Below are 16,745 nucleotides of genomic sequence, written 5' to 3'. Positions count from 1 at the left end.
AAAAAGTTTGACACCCTCTCCCAGCTCACGTTGGTCCAGCAGCAGTTGGTGAGTAAGCGAAGTTACCCAAAGCGCTGAGCAGATTTTTTTCTTCTCTTTCCTACACCACCTTGTCATCATGTTCATCCTCTGAGAGTGGCCCTCCAAGCTAGTGTCTTGATAGTGGAACAAATGCCAGCTTCGAAGCCCGGAGGCCTCAAGCCAGTATTGGTTCCAAGGAGCAAATCCACCACAGTGGTGTATATAATTTCTTGAAGCTCCTCTTCAATCGTGTGGTGACACGCTAGTGAATTTCGCTCAACAGACGTTTCTGTAAATCACACTGATCGGCTTATGCATAAGCTTCCTTCTTGACCTTGGCACTGTCAGATTTCGGCGGCATACTAGCGAATCTCACAAATTCATTGGGTGGATTGCTGGAAAGACTGTAACCAGACGCGATCCTTGAAACGCCTGAGTAGATGACCCTAAAGTCCGACGGCCACTTCTCGAAAACCTTTCTGTGGTAGTACGCATGCGCATTCCTTGCCTAACCGCGGCTGTGAGTGCATAGAAATCGGCACCGATACCACGCGCTAGAACCGGAAGTTTCTGAGAAACCAAAGCACCATGCGACGACGAATATTTGTGAACAAGAATTGATAAAAAGTTTTCGATTATGATAGGGATCTCTTTATTAAAGAACGGAGTATTGTGTCGAAACAGGCCAACTTATATTTCTCCTCACTGTCCCTTTAGGTCATGTACAAAAGCGTTTTATTTTTTTTTAATGTTGCTTGCAACGGTATACGCCATGGTGGATGACCCAGCTATTCGCCATTCATCACTGAGTCGTGAAATAACTGTTAAAGTTTCGTACGTTTGTAATAATAAATAAAATAAATCAAGTCGAAGTCGAAAATGATAATGCTTAAATGAAGATTGGTATACAGTAATAGCCCATTTAGATGCGCACAGGCTGCTTGTTTAGATTGTTTACTAATGCGCGCTTCTTGTCAAGGGTGTATGCCAGTAGAAGTGTCCATTAGATGTCTGGTTCCCCTGATGGCGTGTACTGTCAGGCCGCGGAATGAAACGCGAACACGCACATGCAGTACTTTTTCACTTCCTATCGAAAGACTCCTTTACAACTGGCTTATGAATATATACTTCGGTAGACCTTCGACCCTTTAACATGACTGAGGCTAGTTGCGCACTGCAGCTAAAACCCCACAGGTAGTATATTTTATTTTATTGGTAGGCGCTGTTCGCGTTTCATTCGGGCCTGACTGACTTCCTTAGCGTGTTATTAGGCCTGTTCACTCATGCAATAATTTTACGTTAAGAGGAAGATATGCTGTTTTAACTTTTGTTCAGTAAGGATAACACTTTGCCAGTCAGCTTTTCATTGAGCATGTCACCAGGTTAGTTTGTTGGTTACTTAGCAGCACGGTTTTCCCTTTTCAATCCCGTCATCCCTCTTCCCTAGTGCAAGGTACCCAACCAGAAAACCCTTCTGGTTAACATCTATCTCTGCCTTCTCTCTTCCTCTTTATCTATCCCTTTGTTAGCTGCACGGTTGCTTAAATTGCCAGTTAGTTAAATAATTAGTCATTCAGTAAGTTAGTCGGTCGGTCAGTCATCTAGCCTATGTCCGCAATTCGTCGCAATTCTCACTTCATAGCTAGAAGGGGTGCGGTAGGTTCATACAAGCAACGAAGCGTATATTCTGACACATAAATCGACCACCCACTCAATCAGATGGGGCCCTTCTTAAGAAAGCAAAGGACGCTTTGTTACCAATAATAAAATAAAATAAAAAATATTATAGTGAAAATAAAATGAAATAAATGAAAAATAAAATAATAAAATAAAGACAGACGAAATAAAGATAATGTGAAATTCGAAACGTGTATACATAATTTGGTGTTTGTTGCAGGTCTGGAAGAAAAAAGAAAACGAAACTTGTACGCACGTATTGAACAGACATGTCTGCAGAGTTGTTTATCGCACACAGTGGCATCTATTTTGCATTCGTTGCGCCTACTGTATGGAGAAGAACGTTACACCATTTGTGTATCGTGGACGCTTCTCTCCGCTTGGAAAATGCGCATTTATTTTTTTAAGTTTCCGTCATTATTCTTTTTTTGGTGTTGGGCCGCTTTTAAACCAACGTATTAGGCTGGAACTCTTGACATGGCCGTTCGAGCATTGCACACGCCACTTGATCAGCCTGTCTGCTCACAGGGATATTAAGATGACTCGGAAGAGCAAGTGTGAGAAAATCTGACTACTGAAACAGAACATCTGAGATTGGACAGACCGCGATGACCGCGTAGGTCACTGAATAATATATGCAGGAAAGGAATTCACCGCGTAAGTGCTCTCCATCACGAACGTGGAGATTGTTCAAAGAAGCGCTAAATCGAAACGACGTGCTCTTAGAACAAGCCATTCAAAATAACAGTCTGACTGCCAAAGAATAAGTGTAATGGTGTTTTTTTTTTTACCTTTTTATGAATGACGTTAACCTGTTGAAACATCCCTGAGTAAAGCCGGTGTTTCTGTTCTAAAACACTCGATTTGTTGGTAGATAACAGCAGGGAAATGAGGAGCCCGTTATTACAAACTTATTAAGAAAGCCAACTGTCATTTAAACCAAGAAAAGCATGGGAGGCTGTTTTTTTTTTTCTTTTTTAATTTGTGGTGCTTATCAATGGGAAATTAGCAATGTAATCATTGTATGGTTGAAAGGTAATCGATTAGAAAGAAGAACAAAAAACAACCACATTCCGCCCGTGGGATGTGGCAAGTGGTTGTTTTTTCTTCTTGGCGGCATTTAGTTGTTTTTTCTTCTGCGTTCTAATCAGTTATCTTTCAGCCATAAAATGATTACACTGCTAATTTCTCATCGCTCATTACGACAACTAAACAAAATAGAATCATTCCCCAATGCTTTCCTTGGTTTTGGTGACTATTGGCTTTCTTGATGTCACTTTTTTTGTATTTTAGGGAATAAATGTCTTTTTACCTTTTCTATAATTGTGAGTTATGTATACAACGAGAAGAAAATGTGCTTTAATGGAGAAAATTTTATAGGGTACTCTTGTCTTTGCTCTAATTTTATTTTACTTTCGAGAGGCAACCTTGATTCGCTCGTTTAGTAGCCCACGCTGAGGAATTTCGTCCGCAAAATTTCTTTGGACCGAAATCGTAACGGAGGAGGGTGGGGACTCGGTTGTGATTTAAATTGATTTCCCACAAATATGACACTGAGCGAAGCCCAACCGCTTCGATTATGGCTGCTAAGAGACATTTCTACGAACTTACTTAGACCGTTTCAAAGCAGCAAAAGAAATGTATAAACTGTTTATTATTTTTATCGCCTAACAGATACGCGTGTACCCAGTGAAGTTCCTGTAAGGCTTCTGAAAGCAGCGCTTTCTAAAGATTCTTTGTCTTTGCGTCTTAGTGGATTAGTGCTCAAAAAAATAAAATAAAACGGAAGGAAAACGTGTTGCCGACCGCGGAAATTGCGATCCAATATTGGGAGCTACGGCCGGCGGGAGTAAAAGAGACAGAAAATAGGTTTTCCGGGAGGAGAAGCACACAGAGGAGCGACAACGAGAAAGAACAGGCATAGCTATATATACAGTCATAGACAAAAGTTTACGGGAAGCGGTTTTCAGAAAGAAGTATTCCTTCGCGCGTTTTCTCGCTAGCTACTTAGTTGTCATTTGTTCCAGAAGATGGATGACGCACTTCCTTTCATTTTTCTATGATTTTTATTACGTTGCTTTGTCTGACCGCGCATTTTTTTTTTTTTCACCACGCCGCATCTCGTAATTTTTTTTCATGATTGCACACTATTTATAAATATACAAGCATAAATAACGAGAGCCATCCTTCTAGATTTGCTCAAATAATCTAGATAGCAAGAGGCTCAACTTTTTCGTTCGAGTTTCAGTTCGTGTTTTCCGCTCCCTTTCCTCCATTATTTTTTCCTTCCCTGCCTTGAACTGAAAAAAAAAAAAAAGAAAGAAACGCGCTTTATAAAAGTCGGAGGACCTTAGCTACATGCGTATCCTTCAACGAGCGTGCCTCCAAAATAAGACAACAAGTTCGAGTATGCTCAAGACACCACGTGATTGCAATCCCCCTCCCCCCTCTTTGTCAAAGGAGAAAACGCAGGTCAAGGACCCCACAGCACTCCATCCTCTCTCCCTTAATCAATCTAACTGATGCTCTTTATATTTCGCATTTACACAAGCGTCAGCATCTTTATTATGGGCAGAAGGCGAAAAATGTGTTGTCGCTCACACACACACACACACACACACACACACACACACACACACACACACACACACACACACACACACACACACACACACACACACACACACACACACACACACACACACGCACACACACGCACGCACGCACGTACAAATGCACACACTGTGACTCACACTTTCACGCGTCATGACACATGGGAAACACGTAGAAACAAAGTAGCGTGCGAAATTTCACGCGCAAAGCCCGTAAGCGACTCGGCGCGGCGACGGGCAGATTCTGCGACGCAGAGAAAACTGTGAACCGGTGGCTCTGTCTAGTCGGATTGTATTCAAGATACAGCCCACTTATCTATGTTAGCTCGCTCGTGTTGTGTATACACGTTATAAATATATACGACGGGACGATTGGCGGACATTTTTGTCCTTCCGGCGTTCGTAAATGTCTCAGTGAGGGAGTGAGGGAAAAGGAAAGCTTGCAGAGCAATACACCCTGTTAAAGAAAAAAAAAATGGGGGGGGGGGGTTGAGTAGGAAGGGGAGGGGAACAAATTACCCCGCACAGCAACAAAGCATGGCGCATACAAAAGTCTGCAAGAGATGGCTTGTCCCATCTCTGGAAGGAACAAACATGTATTACCGCCAACGCCCGCCGCATTGGGAAGTGTGTACACAAGTGCTGTACACTTGTCTCAGACCTAAATCTTCCCCGCTGACAGTTCCTTTCAACGCCCTTCTTTGGCTCCTTCTTTTTTTTTTTTTTCTTTATAACGGGCAGTGCATACGACACTTGCCCATTATACTTGGCGCCTCGGCGCTTTGTTTTATGCACTCTCGCGCAAGGGTATGAATGATGGAGAAGAGCTTGGCGAGGAAGTTCCGACTACGTCACAGATGTTTGCGCGGCATGTCACCCGTTCGGGAACGACCGAGCATCTTTCCGAAAGCTGAGCCGTCTGCGAACGGTGCGTGCATCTCGTAGCCAAACACCGACATAGCTTGAACCCTCTCCCCCTCTACCCCCCCCCCCCCCCCCCCCCCCTTCGTCCCGCGCCACTCTCGTTCTCCCTAAAGAAACAATGCAGTTTTGGGAAGGCTGCAGCCGGCGTTTGCCAAATGGTCTGGCGCTATCCTAAAAAGTCTGAGAACTAATAAGCACCGCAGACGAAAAGAGAGGACACTGTAGGGGTATTGTTGTATTTGGGGAGATTCGTCTGCTATCTTTCTAAAAACCGCGCTGGCATCATTGGGGAAGTCCAAGGTAGAGGCGCCAATCAGGGGTCGAATGCCATCCAAGAGCGGCTCATGATTGGTAGGCGCCCTTGCACTGGCCAATCAGAACCTCCCTCAAAGTCATGCAGCGTCGTTCTGGCAGCCGCCGCATGAGTCAGTTGACCAAGGGTCGAATTGAAACATACGAGGATTCCGAAAGTGTGTTCGCGATTGGTCAGATCTTTGCACTGATTTATCACACAGACGAATCTCCCTAAAGACTATAAAATTAAAAACAGCAAACTGTATACACTAGTGTACACAGCAGCTGGGTCGACACTATTCTGAGTTTGCTCTGATTGATTTCATCGAAGCACCGCAACCAACTAAACCGAGGATATTTTATTCAGCCGTATCTCCCTAAAAACCACGCATCGTTGGGGAGCTGTGCAATTGAATTCCGCTAATCAGGGCTAGAAATCAATTCACACAGGCAAGAGCGGCTCGTGATTGGTCGGCACCCGTGCACTAGCAGGTCTGAATTTCGTAAGACATGGCGGTTTAGGCGTCAGCAACTCAGAAGCGCTCTAGCGCGCGAATTTTTCTCCTGACTGTATGAATGACTACAGCTTCCACAAAGCTGCATCGTATTAATGATACCGAATATGCAGCTTGTACGTTTGTTTGCTTCTCTTTGTTTGCTCTAATTCATCTGGGGGAAGCGAAGCAATGTTCAGAAGGCTCTGTTGAAGACGCATGACTCTGTTCATGTATAAAGTGTTGCTGAATGGTACACAGAATAACAATTCACGATGACCCTCTGCCATTAAGCGCATTTACGTTACGGCAGCTGTATCTTACCGGGACTCACCTATGGGGAAGAAAGGCGGAGGCTAACAAAGAGGGTTCAGCTTAAGTTAACGACAACGCAGCGAGCTATGGAAAGGAAAACGATGGGCGTAACGTTAAGAGATCGGAAGCGGGCGGAGTGGGTGAGGGAACAAACGCGGGTTAATGACATCTTAGTTGAAATCAAGAGGAAGATATGGGCTTGGGCAGGGCATGCAGTGCGAAGGCAAAATAAACGCTGATCCTTATGTAGGGGTAACGGAGTGGATACCAAGAGAAGGCAAGCGTAGCAGGGGGCGACAGAAAGTTAGGTGGGCGGATGAGATTAAGAAGCTTGAGGGGATACGGTGGCCGCAGCTGGAAGAGGATAGGGTTAATTGGAGACATGGGAGAGGCCTTTGCCCTGCACTGGGGGTAGTCAGGCTGATGATGATGATGATGACGTTAGCAGCGCGCTAGCTGCAGCTATAGCAGCTGCTTTAAATTACCGGTTGCTAGAAATGCTTACGGTCGAAGGCTAATAGAGCTTCACGGCGCTCTTATTTTGAACTCTGTACCCACAGCTAGACTTGAAAGCCGCACGCAATTTTTTCGTGTCCAGGAAGGGCTTCTTGTTCAGTGGAAAATCCGTATAATTGGACAAATAGCCACCTTTAACGTGTTGTTATCCTTTGTAGAATTGGTATATCAATCGATGTTCTAATGTGTATCCTTTGTATTTGTTTTCTTTTCGTAACTGTGTCACTGCTTGCCGAACTATTTTGGTACTTCGATCAGTTGTTCCAGTTACAAGCCTGTCTGGCTATAGGACCAAATAAGTTTTGAAAAGTTTTGTATAACATGAAGATGAAAGAGTCAACAAAAAAATTACCGACGATTACGTTACTTCCTAATGCGAAATTTGAGCGCAGCAAATAAGCTGTTTCACCTTTTCGATAGTGAGTCAACCCGAGCTGCGGAGTTGGTTTCAGGGACAACGCCGCCGATGCCGACACAAACAATATGATACCCTCGCTTCCGCCGCGCTAAGAACCAGGTCTAGCCGTGGGAAGGTGGTCACGTATTCGTCGACGTGCCGGGGCCTACGTGAAATAACCGGCGCGTCGGCAACTGAAGAGCACCCTATCCGCCACACAAGAACAGGGGGGGGGGGGGGGGGGGGGGGACCCTTTCCTCCTCTTTCTGCATGGCGGCGACGGTGTTCTATGCAGTCACGTTATCTTGACTCTCTAGCGGCGTCAGCGGCATCCAGCGGTATCAGTCGGTCGCTGCTAGCGCTGGGGGGATGAAAGGGGGGCGGAGCTGGTTACGAGGCCGACGACAACGCCGACGACGACGCGAAACCCAGGAACGGACGCCAAAGAGCTGCGCTCTAAAAGAAAAGACCGTCTCGTGACATCGAGCTGCGTTGAAGGTATCCGTCTTCGTTGGACGGCCATCTTATGTGTGCCCCTTCGACATGCCAGCCGTCGCCTCCTTCTTTTGCATGTCCTCCCCACTCAACTTGTTTCGATCGCCAGCCCTTACGATGCACTCGTCGCGATTCACTTGATAGCGCTGTTGTTTCCTGTTCGATACTCGCTTTGTTTAACGACTGGCTTCCGGTGTCGTCTGTCTTTGTATTTTTTTTTCTTTGCATGCTCTCTTTTTACGCTTCATCGGCGTTAGCGACAAGCATCTAATATGGTGGCTTGCCCGCCATTGTCCTCGGTCGTATAGGGGAACAAGTGTTTGTTACAAACCGTATAGTATTACTGCCGGCGTAAGTGGAAGGTGTTAAGCAGACGTTAACAAGACTGGTATGGTCAGGTTAGAAAAGGTGCACGTACTAAGAGTGGGCGAAGTGTCGCGAAACACTGGAACATTCTATCGCAGGTCCAGGGTATTTGTCCTGCGCCCACCCCTTTATTGGCGTAGGAGAGATCTTTCTTTTGGAGTGGACATTGTTCGGATTTTCGTGATGATGATTATGATGATGATAATGATGATGCTTACAATAAAAACCTATGGGGACGCTTAAGAGTGTCATAGCATTAGCTTTCGCATTTGTTACAGCCACACGAGGAGGCTGGGACCTCCGTCAGGCACTGAAATGCCTTTAGTCCCAGCCTCTCCTCGTACCTGAATGGTAAAGAAAATAAATCCTGAATCTTGAAATTCTGTTGGAACTTTTGTGCGTGTTTGCGTCAGTTGCTTTGCTATTGTCTGTCCATCAACTTTCATGTTCGGACCTGTAGCTTCAGTAACAGGTATCCTGTGACGGTGCCGACTTTTGCATTTATCACATGTTTTCCTGTTATTTGGTTTCGATTCTCTCGCCATAGGTCATGTCTAGAAACTGGGTTGCTCACAACCCGGTGGCCACGTTGCGATGACGTCACGAGGTCACGTGGACCTCTCTCGACCGATCAGCAAATTTCTTTCAGGACATCGGCTGGGTTTTGGTGCGGCGACAGCTCTAACGCCATCACATCAAAATGCTTATAATTAGGGCGCTGTATGCCGTGTCCCACAGATTAGATCTCTCCCGTCACTCTCCTCCAGATTTCTGTACGTATGTATTTTTTTTAATTGCCTGCGAAATATTGAAATAATCTAGGCGGAACGTTTTGAGCTCAATGACGCAGTACTCGCTTTCTAAGCTTTTGAACCACCTGTTTGAGCTGAGCACCAGGCAGAGAGGCACCCGTATATGCTCACCTGAAAAGCCGCGGTCGGCTCCAGGCAGGCAACACACTACAGTATTAGAGCTTAGCACCTCCTGTTAGGATTATCTCAGCCTCAGCTGCGTAAAAGCGTCGGTATCTCTTTTTCTCTTGTTTCCAGGTTTCGCTTATTTTTATTCAGAACTGGAGTCACTTATTGTTCCCATTTGTTATCTTCTTCGCACCCCCACCTCCCCTTCCTTCTGCTTGGCCCGAACAAAGGCCGGCAGGATAGTAAGATGACGATGACGATGACAACGACAATGATTATGATAATAATGATAAGAATAGTAATGAATTGAGGGGGAATTATCGGAGACCGACGTACGACGAACACGATCAGCAATATTGCCCGTCGCAACAAGCGTGCCGCAACCAGCACTCCCTTTCAACGCCGCGAAGACCTCTCGCAAGCGGACGTTGGCTAATCCGACGACCGACGACGTGTGTACGGTTGATCATCTGAAGGAGCTCCGTTCTTTTCTCTCTTTTTTTGTCTCGTAATCTCTCCGGGCGCCAAAATCGGCCGACGGAGGCTGTTTTCGTTATGCAATCGGTGTGCGTTCAGACTTGAAAGGTCGCTGATTCGACCCGCTCGCCTGTAGCTATACAGCTTTTAACTGGCAGCGAATGCGAAGGCTCTCTGCAACGCGCTGTTGCTGAGCAGATTGAGAAGCGTTATAAATACCCGCTCTCCGGAGCTTGCACCCATTGGAGACCCCTCTGTGAGATTTAATTTTCTTGCCTTTATGTCCCGTACTCTCCGCAGTGTACTGTGGAGTGCGTGGGTGTGTGTCATGTAAAGATGCTGATAAAGGTGTACACATTTCGATTTCTCAATTCGTAACAATTTTCCCTGCTTTTGCTAATATAGTGTGTTTTCTTTCGGCTTACTTCGCTGTTTACACAAGAAGCCGATGGTGATCGTTGTCATGCACTCGACATTGCCATCACCGTCATTCATATCCTATACAGATGGTTTTTGAACGTGTCCTTTACGTCGACGGGTAATGATAATGAAAGTGGTGTATTTTTACGGTGCCAGTGCGGTTGTGGCCAAAGATTGCCAAAAACAGGTCAAGTTCGAAAGATCGTCCCGGGTGCGCAGCCTCAGAGTTGTACGCGTAACGCAGGAAAAGTGTTTCATAAAAAAAAATTGTTGATGCCGATGGAATTTATTCCTACTTCATTGCTATAGCGGACACTGTTTATTCTTGTGCGAAAGCACTAATGAACAAGAATTTTGTAACCGCACGTTCACTGTAAGTTCTCTTTACGTACAATCTTGTGCCGTTGCGTAGCAACCATAGTTACTGCCCGAGGTCACTCGGGTAAGCTCGGGTAAGTTCGAAGGTGCTTCGCGGTAGCTGCGCGAGAGGTTGCTCGATGAGAGCTACATGGGTCGCACAACAATCCCTACCGGTGGCTGTGATGCGCCTACCACTGCAGTGGCGAATCTCAACCGCTGTGCCACTGCGCTGCATGGTAGTGGTACGAGGACTCGCCGCCATCTACGAGTGTTAAGTACAGAATGACCAACTTTGCATATATGGGCAATAACCCACTAAAAATGTCACGTCATGCGCTTAAGGCGGCGCCTAATTGCCCCCTCCAATTGAAGAACGAACGCCTGCTTTTGCACGTCCACTCGGTTCAACTGCTTTAAACGCCTACCAATTTTTATATCCTTTTAGACTTCCCAAGGTTTTTCTTTCTAGTGCACTTGAAACTACACAGTGCAACAAGATATACACGTAACACCTGAACGGTCATGCAACAAAATTCATGAGATATGTGCTATCGGGGTTGTGCAGTGAAGTTTTATTTCAACAGGTGATTCTTGTTCAATAGTACTACGAAGGACTGACGTGTAAAAGGGTGCTACCGGAAACATTAGTTGGCGTCAAGCAGGTCATGACCATTAGTGCTTGAAACATAACCATCTCTCCCCAATTTGGCTCAACTGGTGGTGGGCAGGCCTCAGAGGAACTGTGCATCACCCAGCTTTTCTAAAACTCGGAATGCCGTATATTTCAAAAGCAGCCCTATGAAAAACTGACCCGGCAAAGAAGGCCCAACATAGCTCATGTTTGAAGAATTGGAAAAAGCAGCGCAACGGAAGGCGAGATAAGAGAAGGACAAACACCAGCGCTGTCTCGTCTTCTGTTGCGCTGTTTTTCCAATTCTACAAACATGTACCAACCAGCCCGTATTTGCCCTCTTCTGTAGCTCATGTTATACCATTCGTGAGTTCGTAGCAACCCATAGTAGCAAAGTCCAAAAAAATGTCAGAATCGTACCTAAAATCTGAGAGTGTTCCGTCGTCTTGTAACGGGAGATTTTACTGTAGTGTCGCAGTACTTTTTTTTTGTAGTATTATTCTGTAGTTACTTCACTACGACACGGAAAAGCACGATGTTACAGAAAATTCTGTGGTTACTATAAAAGTTCATGGCCGAAAACACTACAAACATATCTTGCGAGGAAAGAAAATTATCTTTCGTGCTTCTCAGTATTGGGCTTTAATTTTCAATTGAAGTGGAAAGTGCTGAGAAGAAATTCTAACCCGTCGCGTTTTCTAAGATCTGCAGCAGAAGTTGTCAAGCAGAAGAGAAGCAATACGGCGACGACATAATGAGAGTAAGGCCATCGCAAACATGAAAAACGCCGAGTCTAATTCGACGAGATTGATTCCGGACCCGTTTATGTTGGATATATCATTCTCTAAATGGATTCGCTGCGCTGTGATGAAGACACATGCTCCCCTGTGGCCTTCCATCCTTAAATGCCTCTGCGAAGTGCTGTCGACTTTCTTACCACTGCTTCCTTTCTGTCTTTTCGAAAATGATGCAGTGAAACAAGCGTTGCTTATGACTCACGGGCTTCGGCTAGTTAAGTTAATAGGATTAGTTATCAGAGGTGCTGTAGCTAACTGACAGTAAGGAAAACTGCACGAAACTGCATTCGCCGAGCGCCTTAGTTGACTTCGATTTCTCAGTAAGTGAGTCGTCTTTCACGCTGCTTAGTTACTTAGTAGCAAGCGCATTCCAGAGAATACAAAGTAACCAGGATATATGACTTGACGGCACTTGCAGGAACCCTTCGGTTCCTCTGTGTCGGTCATTCCTCCATGCAAATAGTTCAATCGTACTTATGCCAAGAACATTGTTCTCTATTTAAATCCTATTCTGTCACGAATAACTTCGCCGTTCAACTTTAGCTGAAGTGATGCCAGATAGCCGCTCTCGCCTGGATATAACAGTCGCCGAATACAGAGGATAAGTACAGAATATAATATAATAAAAGGGCCGTCATATCATACCCGCTGATCATATAGTGCACACGTGCGTATAGTAAGGATTATGGAAGCGCAGTTAAACGATGCGAGCAATTGAAAGAGCGCGCACAACGCGCTGATTTCCGACTAAAAGAATGCTCAAACTCTACCTCAAGTACCAAATGAAAGAACAACGAGGGACAACAATACCAGTAGAATAAGAGACTTCTGGCAGGCTTTGAGAAGCCGCGCTGTCGTATACTATCACCGTACTTCTTATAGCCAAACGTGAGACCCACACGGTAATAAAAATGTCAAACGAGGCTCATTTTTCATGGCGTTCATTGTTGTACGGCTGCAGTGTGCAGGACGTTTTTACGAGGATGAATCGAGCCGGTTGTACGGTATATTATGTACTCACGCATTTTGGCGCTTGTCTCGAGGTCCTCCTCGGCAACGAAGGCGACGCCGACGGTGGCAGAGAAGTTCGGGCGGCAGCGACGGCACTACTCCGGGAACGGCGTCCGGAGCCAGGACGCTCGGTCCCAGCGACAGAGGGTTCCCTACACCCCGCCTGTTCGGCGCGGCACATAGCTCCTCGGATCGAGGGCTCGGGGCTCCGAACCACGGGGCCGCGGTCCGTGCGACCACGTTTTTTTTTCACGCCAGGGTTTCCAAGCTGGGAGAACGACTCCCGAATTTTCGAGACTGTGTGTAGAGAACCGACGCTGTCGCTGGAAGCACCCGCGTTCACGGTCCCGGAGCTTTTCTTCCTTTTTAAGCCCCTCGTCTCCTAAAGTCAAGAAAGCCGGCAGTTACCGCCACGCGTGTCCTTCGATCTCTCCCACAGCCTGGAAGTAGTGCACAGACACGGACACTCAAGCACGCACGCACAGACGCACGGAGTCAGCTGCGGAACGCGTGTACGGTCCAAGACGAAGCACCGCTGGAACTAAAACGACGGCCGAAGGAAGGCTCCCCTATACGCCGCGAGCAGCGACGGCCGTTACAGGCCGATATTCAGAATGATCAAAAGAATCTTGCAGCAGACGTCGCATCGAGCAGAAGGACGGCGGAGAACGGGGAAAAAAAAGCGGGCGATAAAAAGAAGAGGCGATGATCGTCCCGCGGAGACGTCCCGTCTCGGGATTGCGCACCCCCGGCTGGAGGAGCGCGCGTGCCCCTTCTCTTCTCTCTTGCGCTCCCGTTGTTCCCGTTCCCCCCGGCGCCTTTCCTACCCTCCCAACACTTCCCTTCTCCATCGCTTTTCGGTGGTTCTCCTCCCTAATTTTCCTTCCCTCCTCCTCCTTCTCGGCCGTTCTCCGCTCCCCATCTTCCCGAGGGGAAAAAAGGTTGATCCGACACCCTCTCCCCTCTTTCCCTCGCCACGCGCTTCGCCTCCTGTCTTTCTTCTCCTTCTGTCTTTTCTGCGGTGTGCGCCGAGTTTCGGGACACCAGCGCTGGTCGCCAGGGGAAGACGCGGTACAAGTGGCGGCTGCAGTGAGCCACGTGACTCGCGCGTGCTGTCTAAAGATGGCGGTGTGCGCAGAGTTGTTCGGTTCATGGACTACCTTTCTGTAGTTATAGTAGCGCTAATCGACGATGTCATTTGCGAAATTGCGTGCTCGAAATCCGGGACATGCCCGAAGCCTGTTTTTCGCAGGCGACCTGATGGAGTCGTCGCCTGTAGACTCCAGCATAAAGTAAATATACTGGGCGCCAGTGAGCTTTGGTGCCACCTATCGATGTCTCTCCACAACTCATCGGCAAGTGTTCTCGTAAGTTAGTCTAAATGCTGTGAGTGGCGCCACAAGCCCTCCGCTGGTAAAGCCCCTCAATGAAATCAGCGCGCCGAATTTCGAAGCATGGGATATGCGGGGGTTCGCAAGTGGCCGTTAATTTCGGAGGAGTTTCTTGCAGTCTACCATGGTACGATGAGTCATGTACGCTGTCTTCAAGGCGCGGCTGCACTTTATCGCTTTTAGAACAGCGTATACAGTCTCTTCGTTGTCCTTAAAACGACACGCTCTTCTAAAAACGAGTTGACATGGCCTTTGTGGCTTGGGTCTCCGCTTCGGCTGGGCGAGGTTGTTGGCTCGAAACTCTTTCTAACGACTCAACGATCGTCGCCTCGGGTGGAACTGCTCAGGCCTGGAGGATAGCAGTCGGCAGCACCGTCCAACCTGGGTATTCACCCATGAAGACTGAATTCGGCCGCGCGGGTGACATGCGCTGGGCTCGTTGTAGCGCTTCGTGTGCGAACGGCAATAGCCGGCAACTTAAGACTCCCCCAGTTCTAATCACCTGCGGCCTCGAGCCATCCACGCAAAAAAAGGTTTTTTTTTTTAATTTATTGTTCGATACCCACCGCCGGTCACTCCCGGTAAGGACACGGTGTAAGGGTAAGGATGAGGACCCCCGACCCAACGCTCAGGCTTCCTCAAAGGTGTGCACTGGGAATCGGCTCGGCGAACCCCGCTGCGCCTATTGAGGACAATTAAACCTAATTGCTTACGTCTCGACATGCAAAGATGATTCGTGTTACTTTGTTAATAAGAGGGTTCTCACTGCGAGCTCAAGATCGTGCTCTCTAACCAGCGTGTCTCAACAGATGTGCAGTTTCAACCGTCACTGCAAGCGATATCCTTCCAAAGCAGTTTGCTCTAGAGCATCACTGCGAGCTTTAATTGTGCAAGTCCGGACTGACCGCCTGCCGACTGACTTGGCGAGAAAGGTCAGACAGCCACGCGCCGTTCTAAGGGCATGTTATAACTTTAAAACGGTTTTGGAGAGAAAAAATTAAATTAATTCATATTGTCTTTAGCTTTTCTCGGTCGAGGTCTTTTGATTCATATGTAGGGCTGAACGTAAAGCGCTCCGCAGTATAGGGCAAGCGGCGAAACTTCGGTCGGCCGAAGATTGGCCCGACCAAAACTGATCGGGCCGAGTTTTACCTCGAGCTTGGGGATAACATTGGTCTTAGACTGGCCACTCGTCGGCAGTGGACCTCGGTTTCCCCATGCATGACGTTGGGGAATTGCTGCATCTCTGACGTCACAGTGAAGCTGCGTGCTGTACAACAAAATGACGTCCTTGATGTCATGTGAATACCTCATGTAGGCTGCGCCGGAAGATGAATGAAAGACATATAAAATGTCACCTCAGAACCTCTCCGTAATCAACAAATTTGTTTTGCTGCGAACTGTTCGTAGTAATGTTTTGTGTGGCCCGGCGCTCATGTTGGATGAAATCGTAGACTTTCATTACAGGCAACTGCATTAACAAAGGAAATTGTCCCGAATATGATAAATTGCACAGATTGAACAATCAAGGAACCGGAAAAAATTTGTGATCCAAAATTGCCTCGATGTACTTGGTAGCTTTATTTGCGAGTATCAAATAATTTGAAGCAGCATACCATTATGACTTAGACGTGAGTCACGAGCATGGAGCTGACGTCGTTTACAGGGCCACGGTCTGCGTCAAGATTCCAGACGCTTGGCGTATCTTCTCTGGCATAAGACTGAACTTAGGATGCAGGCCTGCGGATGGCTTCACAGGCATGCGTGACCTTTCTCTGGAGCCGAAGCCGAGTTACGATTTTATACTCACGATTTGTCAGGGGTGTGAGGAACACGAATGGTTACCCCCACTTGATGTTAGGTGTTGCTGACAGTCGACACGCAGATCGGGGAAACGGAGGCTTCGGTGGAAAGCCGTCTATTTGGCGAACTTTTTTCGAGTTTTCTTTTTTTTTCGATATGAGCCAAATCCCGACATCGGGATTAAACGAAGTTCAGCTGTGGAGGTGTAAGTTTACCCATAAATCTTTCCTTAAAAAAATAAAAAGCTATAAAAACTATATGGGCCATAAAACTAGCATTTTAAAGCATATCACGCAACACCACCCAATGCAATGGTGCAGAGAAAAAACTTGCGTGTTTTTCTTGGCTTCTCAAGGTGGATTTGGCTCATTTCGGAAAAAAAACTGGGGCACTTAAGACTGCTTATGTGTGCTCTGAAGGCGAAGTCATTAGTGCGCCATCGTGAGCGTTCGACCTCGGCGCAGATTGAGCACAGAGAAATGAAACAAAGGCGCGCCTCCGAACGCTGATTACACAAAAGCTCAATCGACGAAGGTCCCAGTGAAACACTCGAACACTCGGTTTATTTATTTATTTATTTATTTTTATTATTATTATTTATTTATTTATCAAAGGTCCACAAGGACATTACATGAGGGGTGTTCCATATTCCAAGGGACCCGAAAAGGAGGCTTCTGTGGATCGAGCGTGACAAGTGGCAACCGACGAGCTCCTCATGTGTCTAGTGTAAGTGCCGCATGTTGGTTCAGTGGTGTTTTTGTTAATATTTACCGCTTTTGCGTTCAGTCAGCTAAGTGTAGTACAAGATTTTTATTGGTAAGATT

Source organism: Amblyomma mixtum, chromosome 8, assembly GCF_055824585.1.
Source record: "Amblyomma mixtum isolate Tamu chromosome 8, ASM5582458v1, whole genome shotgun sequence".
In the NCBI taxonomy this organism is placed as follows: Eukaryota; Metazoa; Arthropoda; class Arachnida; order Ixodida; family Ixodidae; genus Amblyomma; species Amblyomma mixtum.
This window is presented reverse-complemented; position numbering follows the sequence as displayed.